Below are 8,871 nucleotides of genomic sequence, written 5' to 3' on the forward strand. Positions count from 1 at the left end.
AAAAATTCAAAGCTGAGTTATCATGAAGGTGCACATTTTGAGTGGTGGAAGTTCAAGGCCAAGGTCATCCTTCAAGGTCAAGGTTATCCTTCAAGGTCAAATGTCATTTTTTTTTATTCAAAGCAGCTTTATAATGAAGCTGCACATTTCGAGCGGTTGATGTTCATGGTCACGGTCATCTTTCAAGGTCATCCTTCAAGGTCAAAGGTAAAAAAATATATTTCAAAGCGGCGTTCTCATGAAGCTGCACTTTTTGAGTGGTGGAAGTTTCAAGGTCAAGGTCATCCTTCAAGGCCAAAGGTAAAAAAAATTTTTTTTTAATTCAAAGCGGTGCACTAGAGGGCATTGTGTTTCTGATGAACACATCTCTTGTTTCTTTCATACACTTGCATACTTTTCCATAAATAATAAATGATTAAAATAAAAAGGAAAACACAACTTGACTTTTAATGTTTAATCCCTCATGTTCAGCTTTATTTATTTTTCAACATACAATACCATACCAATAGCATATTTTTGAGTCTCTTTTCAATTTAAACAACAATAAATATACATGCACATGCAAGCACTTCAAGATTAAAATATTCTAGCATTAAAATTTGATCTCACCATTTTATCTATATGAATGCTATTCATAATCATGAATTCTATTATTATGAATGGGTACATAATATTGCACTGATAAATGTAAACATTGATTGGAGTGAAGTTTATTAATTAAACAATAAATGTGTTAATTTACTAATTACTTTTATATTGTAATAATTACAATTAACTTATTAAGATAATAAATGTTTATGGTATTTTTGTTTAAAAAATATATAATTTATATTGTGAATAATTTGTATATGGGGCCTATTGTACCACAAGCTGTTTCAGAATATGCTTGGAATTATAAAACTTTAAACAAATTTCATGATACATGTACATTACATTAAGAATGGTTCTAAATCAAATCTTAGATATTTATCAAAATTAAAGATAACACATATATCCTAGTTAACCTGTTTAAAGGAAAGTGTAAGACAATTTGACCTCTTTCCAATTAGGTTGACTGGAAAGTATTCTCTCTTGAAATACAAGGGAAGGAATTAAGAATTCAGCAACGTTAAGCATTTCATTTATCATAATTTATTATATCTGTAAGTGGCAATAAGACCTTGAACTGCAGTTTATACATTTATAGTGTTAAAGCATTGTGAACAAAAACAATCATCTACTATTCTACATGTACATGTAGGTTAGTCAATTTACTCAGAACTTGATATAAATGACCAATAGTATGATCCCACAATGGTGGCAGTTCCAAATTAGCAAGTTACCGATAACCATTAATAGTGATCAAGAAATTAACTACATGTTTATTAATTGTACACATGTAAACAGCATAATCCTAGACACTGGCCCTGAAAGCCAGGGGTAAAAGATTCGAGTTCCGGATTGGCTGTACAATTGTCCCATCCTGCAACATTTTGTGCCCAATGTGGAACCATGGCGCAATCTATTCTCAACAAAATCTGTTCATGGTTTGAATGGATCAGGTTTACAATGATCCCAGTGACTTGAATTCTCGAAAAAAATCCAGATTGGCAGAGGAGAATGTTAGTGCACAAACTTAGTGATTGTCACTAAACGAGAGATGTTTTTTGGCATATGATTAGCTCAATCAGAAAAGCAAGTGGTCCCTGGTTAAAATCCCGGACTGGCTGCACAATTTTCTCATCCTGTGTCATCTAAACATAAAATACCATAGTATATTTACAATGCCCAGTATTTATTATGCTTGAGCATTAATTATGTGTATAATTTTTACCACATGAGTTTGAAATTCTATACCTGAAGCTAATCTTATGGCAAAATAATAAAAATAGACCCCTATATAGTTAGTCTATATACTATATAAGTATATAGGGGTCTAGTTTTTATTATTTAGCCATTAGATTATTAGCTTCATGAATAGTTTCAAACTCCTGTGATTTTTACTGAAAAGCATTAACAGCAAAATATTGAACAAGCACAGAAGTAGCATTTCTTAAATAATTAATAGTGCTTGGTAAGTATTATGACACATAAAATAAAGTTGATAAGCAATATTTCAGCAATACACTTGCAAATTTGTAAATGTGATATAATTATCGAATGTTACACCTTACGTACTACAAGTCTTTATATGTACCGGCACTTTATGTACCACTATCTGACACTTTATGTACCATATATATAATATATATAGAAAATAATATATGGTTTAATATGAATGTGTTAAATTAAATTTATTTTGTGTGATATTATTTATGAATTTAGACTTATATATTGCCATATATTATATTTTTTTGCCAGATTGTCTAAGTGTCAGTGAATGTCTTAGTGTAATTTATTAGGCCAAGTACCCGTCTGTAGATCTGCCGTGGAATCATATGGATTTCTATGGAAATTGTTAGATGGAATTCCGTGGAGTATTGGCACTAACTTTCCATCCGATTCCATGCAATCAATGGAAAAGTGAAAAAAAAACAGAAGGGGGACTTGATATGGGATGGAATTCCATAAAATGCCGTGGAATTCCATAGAATTCCGTGGTATTCCATATAATGCCGTGGAATTCCATAGAATGCCGTGGAATTCCATAGAATGCCGTGGAATTCCATAGAATGCCGTGGAATTCCATAGAACACCATGGAATTCCATAGAACGCCGTGGAATTCCATGGAATGCCGTGGAATTCCATAGAATGCCGTGGAATTCCATAGAATACCGTGGAATTCCTTGAAAAGCTATGGAAATTAATAAAAAGCTGGAATAAAATAGAAAAAAAAACAGATTATAGATCAAAGGCATTTTATTGATTTTGAAAATGACAAATGTGAATGTAACTAAAGGTTTCATCATAGAAGTTAAACAAGTACAAGATCTGGCATCAATCATTAACCACACACATGCAGTCACAGTACATATTCAAAAATGAGTGGTTTTACATTTTCATAAAGTACCAACTCTCTTAACCACAAGCATGCATGCACACATTCAAAAACACATCCATAAACATGCACGCATATACAGGTGAGAAAAGAAAAACTTATAAAAGGCACAATATAAAACATAGAAGTAGAATTTTACATTTCTCTAATGACAAGTATACTTCCTTTCTCACATATGTTCATAAACACACACAATTACATGCACACACACATCACGCACAATTGTTCTAGAATTTTTTCTCATAAATTTTAACGTTCAACAACTGTTCCTTATGAATTCTAGAACACTTTCAGTATGATAACAGAAGTTCATTAAATTCTAGTTGATGTGTTCCAGTACAATTCTAGAAAAGTTCCGAAGGTTAACTTCAAATATTTTAGTCTGAAACCAACTTTCTAGAAAACAAATTCCCATGCAGACCGCCAGTATTCAAGTACTGAGCATAGTTAATAATAATACATAACAAATTAACAACTGTTGTAAATTGGTTATTTATTATACTATGCTCAGTACTGTTGAACACGGACTTAATTCAATTATCCAAGTTTCAAATTCCTAAATTAAAAAAAAACAACAAATAAATTAAGACCAAAAACAAACACAAAATACAATTCACAAAATAAATAACTGGTCTTTTTTATACAAGAAGTAACCAAAATAAAACATGTCACCAGCCACAGACTGCCAGGCTTAACACAGAGGCTAGTTTTTAAAAATGTTTGTCCAAGTCTTCCACTGCCATTTTCCTTTTCTTCTGAGAATATTGAACACCAGTCACTGCCTCCGGGTCCTTTTTGGTATGAGGTACATTGTATACTGCTCACATGTGCTCTACAGAATAAAAAATCATAAAAATGTCTAAAGCAAAGAGTTATTTACATTCAAACTATAACAAGAGATTGCAAACAATATGGTCCCCTAACTGTAAAACTTCACTATTTTAAGTTTGTTAAATATATTTGTTGCCATAGCAACCAGAATTCTTGCATTATAAACAACATGAAATGACGTGCATAATGTCCTTATTGTCATCTGTTCATGTTTCAAGTTTCATGAAAAAATACTTAGAACTTTTAAAGTTATCCCAGGATCCAGAAAAGTGTAACTGACTTAGACCAATATATTGAATTCCAAAAAGACAAAATACTTTCAGGTGGTTAACATTAAATAACTTATCTAGCCGAGGGCATGACAATATTTACCATGAATTTGTGGCCCTGTAAGTCCTCTAGGTAAATGCGCTTAAAGAGCCGCTTTGCTGTTGGATTATTTCCCTGCCAAACTCTGCAGTATCTTCCATCAACTGGTCAATGGTAATTAAAGCACATAATGAAAATGTATAGGGAACGTAATTCATGAATTGTTTTAAATATTAAGTTGTTAAATGGTCTTTAGAAAGAGAACTAAAAACGAAGTGAATACATCGCAAAGCACTAAGCATAACTTAATTTGTTGGTATGATTAGTATAAATTTATTATTGCTATAATTAGAATGATGTGTAATTCTATTGGTATGAAAATGCACACTCAGATACCTAAAAACCAATTCCATTGGTTTAATTTTTTATTTACAAGCAAATACGTTGAATTGATATCCCCCACCAACATGCTTCTGGACACATAAGTATTATATTTGACACTCAAACAACCATTTTTTAAAGATACAAAGGGCCATAACCCCGTTTTTAACAGATGGTGTACAATTCCATTTGGCGTGCATCATCCTTTTATCCATATATATACTCGAACCAGGTTTCAATGAAATCCGCCAAAGCACTTCCAGGATATGGCCTAGGACACACAAAAAGCATTTTTTCAAGATACAAAGGGCCATAACTCTGTTATTAACTAATGGTGTACAATGCCATTTGGCATGCATCATCCTCTTATCCATATACATACTCATACCAAGTTTCAGTGAAATCTGCCAAAGCACTTCCAAGATATGGCTACGGACGGATGGAAAGACAGACAGACGTAAGGATGGAAGGACGGACAGACAACGCCAAAACAATATCCCTCCGCCTATGGCGGGGGATAATAATAAACATTAACACCATTAATGAGCATTGAGTGCTCAACATGCACAGTAAAAAACTTCCTTAGCCTGCAGTTCCATAACATTGCATGATAAAATTCCGATACTACATTCAACGTTATTAATTTCTCCACATAGGTCTTATTACTTCCTTTTTCAACCTGCAAACTCCACTAAGTGAAAATTTGGGTGACAGCTGCTTTGAAACTAATATTTGCCATACTAAAACCTCAAATATCACATAAAAAGGTCTACAATAATGTCATAAGAAGATTAAATTTAAAGGAATATTTAGAAATAATAAAAATCACAAACCTTCAGTTGTTGTTCTATTCCTAGACAGACTGCTCAAACACTGTATGCATCACTCTTTAGCAATATTTCATGTCACTTTCCAAATGATATAAATACATAAGTATTTTAAGAAAGTGTTTTTAATGGAAAAACTAATGAACTCTTCTGTTTGTTAAATGTCTTTAACTTTATTTTAACAAGTTAAACCAGTACATTGTCCACCATGTTTCATGTTTCAATCTAACAGGTAAACTTTCTGTATTTGAATTCAGCCAATTAGAAAAGGCTGTTATATCTTATAACCAATAGATTTGCAGCAAACATACCCAACATCTGATGTACAACACATGCTTGGCTTATCAGATAGATTGTTATTTGACAACCTGGACTGGCTGAGTTTGATATTGAGAAAAAACAGTGTGTATACCACTTGGACAGGGTTAAGGAATTTAAACTTGTAGAAATTGCTTTGAAAGTAACAACTACTCCTACTTCTGCAGAACTACTACTTTAATTACTACAGCATCAACAACACCACCACCAACAACAACAGCAACAATAACAGCAGCAACAGCAGCAACAACAACAGCAGCAACAACAACAGCAGCAACAGCAGCAGCAACAACTGCTACTAAAGCAACAACTACTACTACTGCTACCTCTATTGCTACTACTATTGCTACAGAAACTGTTAATGCTACTACTACTACTACTACCACCACAACCTCTACTGATATAAAAAACACTACTGCTACTACATCAATTACTACAACAACAACACCTACTACAACAACAACAACTACTACTACTAATACAGCAACTACATCTACAACTACTACTACTACTGCTGCTGCTGCTGTCGCTACTATGAATTCATTTGGCTATTTGTAAGTGTAAGGTGTTCTATATGTGTTCTTATTCCCCATAAGAACTTTTGTAGAACTAACTGGTTCTTAAAGCATTCTAGATGTGTTCTAGAACTACATTTTAAAACATTTTTTTGAAATTTTTGACCATATTTTGTCCTTGAAATGTTCTAAAAAGGTTATTGAAATTATTGGAACAGTTTCAGTCCTAAGCCATTTTCCACAAATGTTCTGGATTTATTCTAAAACAACTGTTTTGGAACAATTCCAGAACATACATTTTAGAACACAAATATGGAACAGTTCCAGAACTGTTTCAATTTCTAGAACAAATTTATATATATCTTTATTGCATTTTCTTTTAAATACAAAATACATGATGCAAATAAATTTATACATGTATTAAACTACAAATACATTTCAGACAACCAGCGAAAATTTTCTAAGTTATTTTCCATTGATTTCCATCCAAGAAAATGTATAAGTTATTTTCCATAACGATTTCCGTTGAAAAAAATGGCTAAGTCCAACTTTCCATGGTGTTTTCCATACATTCCGTGGAAATGCATGGAATTTTAGTCAAGATTCCGTGGAATTCCATAACAGCTTCAGATGGAAAATTGGCAAGTGGATGGAATTCCATCAAATTCCATGGATTTCCATCGATTTCCGTAGAATTCCATAATATTTTCTACGGAATTCCATAGAAAAGTGCTAATGACTATGGCAGATCTACAGACGGGTAGTAATAAATGATTCATTATTCTTACCTGAAATTGAAGTAAATGATCAAAATACATTTCATTGATATCCTATATCATAAAATAAATATATAAGTTTCATAAATAAATACAAATAAAAAAGTTCTTTAATACAGACATAACATAAATCCATGAATATAATACGCACATTTTTACCTGCCAATATATATGGCGTATAATATATGAGATAAGAGCAGAACACAATTTTTCCTGTGCAAATTGTTAACTTAATCGTTGTTATTCGCTTTGCGGCAGCCATTTTGAACTACACCATTACATCAAAGGGGTTTAATAGGGCTCTTGCTGTCGTTCGCCATTTGCAAAAATATTGAGAATTTGGCTCAATAAAAATCTTATTTGCGAAAATGCGAAAATCCAGTAAAATTTCATTGAAAACATCCGCCATTTATATCGGACTGGTTTTCTATATTTGTCTCTTTGTTTTAATGAAAGTGTTCGCAATTTGAACAGTAAACAAAAAACGGTCTGTACCCGATTATGAGACATCGCTTGACCTTATTGTTATTGAAGTACGCATGGTAGCTGGCCAATCAACATTGAGCTTGCTTACACATGAAATGACGTACTTTTGTCGAATGAAATGTGGGAACAGGAGGAGCTATCGGATAATATTGGGTCATGTGATCATGCGCAGACACTGTATACTTTGAATACATAGTTAATATCGTCCTCTGTCTTCAAAATAGCGACTGGACACTAAGTCGTATAAAGAGATTAGCAAATGAAAAAAAACCTGACAATGCCCGTAAATAAATATTTCTTAGCTGACCACTATTTATCTTTCTACCGCATATTTACCATATCTAAAGTAAAGAGTGGTGATTATAGAGAATACTATGTTAGTGTGTGCCTTGTAAGCCTTTCTGAGACGAGTGGGATAAATTTAAGTACACCATCACACTAACATAGTATTCTATTTATCCTACAATATTTTTTTTATTTAATTTATTTCTGTTGCAATAAAAATAGTAGTCTTTATTTTATAAAATATAAGCAAAAGCACATTAAAATAGCTGAATCTAACATTGCGTAGTAATATTAATTGTGATCTTTCCCGTTTACGGAATTCAAAATAGTCCTTAAGAATTCCACGCGAAACAAGAATAACGAGACAAAATATCGCTATACACCTCGATTTAAATTTAATCAGCGTTCCAAATGTTACACATTCAAGTAGAACACAGACGTTTGTGTTCAAACTACAATTCTGGTTTCATCACTGTAAAATACCGAAAAACAAAAATGGCTGCCAATTTAGAAATTTACAAAATGTGTAGAAACCTACGTGAAGTTGTGTAGATCTTCTAACCATGTTTATTTTCGTAATGTTTAATTTGCTTCCATGACGAGTTAAAATTCTGGAACATTTCTTCATCGCCATCCATCTTTTCCATTTTAACGCACTGGATGCAAGCAGGCAATTCTTTGTGAATAGACATTCTTTGATCGACTGACAAAGGAACGACTTATTCATCAAAGAAATTACCCTTCTAACTCAACATCGATTTCCTTCGAACAGTTAAAGAACAATTCACTGATACTCTTCTTAAATTTAATCCATCAATTGTTAAACAAAACATCGCGTTATTTGAGTACATTCAACATTTTAACGAAATCGAAAATGCAGTCTTACCAGTTTCATTCCAGTGTAATATCCCAACACTGTTATTCACGTTCATAATCCATCGTAAACACACACACTAATCGTTTGATGCTTAAGAAAGATTTAACTGTTTAATAAAAACCATCCAAGTCCGAATTGTTGTTGTCCTTAAAACCAAAGCGTCTAGCTTGTTTCATCATTTAAATTACATCACATGAGATACGTGATAAACTCCGTAATCAATTCAATGAAAATATGAGTACGGAAAGCTGGTTCTTCATAAATTTTAGTAAAGGACCAAAATAGTAT

At 32.5% G+C, this 8,871-nt stretch overlaps 1 long non-coding RNA gene across 1 annotated transcript; it reads right to left on the bottom strand.

Moving 5' to 3' along the window:
• Window positions 1-3,585: 3,585 nt before the first annotated feature.
• LOC127864163 (uncharacterized) lies at window positions 3,586-5,931 on the bottom strand. The gene is made up of 3 exons (XR_008041546.1): window positions 5,333-5,931; window positions 4,182-4,282; window positions 3,586-3,810 (listed from the first exon to the last, which is right to left on the bottom strand). It is a non-coding gene; the product is annotated as an uncharacterized LOC127864163 (long non-coding RNA).
• Window positions 5,932-8,871: the final 2,940 nt, after the last annotated feature.

This window comes from Dreissena polymorpha, chromosome 1 (assembly GCF_020536995.1).
Source record: "Dreissena polymorpha isolate Duluth1 chromosome 1, UMN_Dpol_1.0, whole genome shotgun sequence".
Classification (NCBI taxonomy): Eukaryota; Metazoa; Mollusca; class Bivalvia; order Myida; family Dreissenidae; genus Dreissena; species Dreissena polymorpha.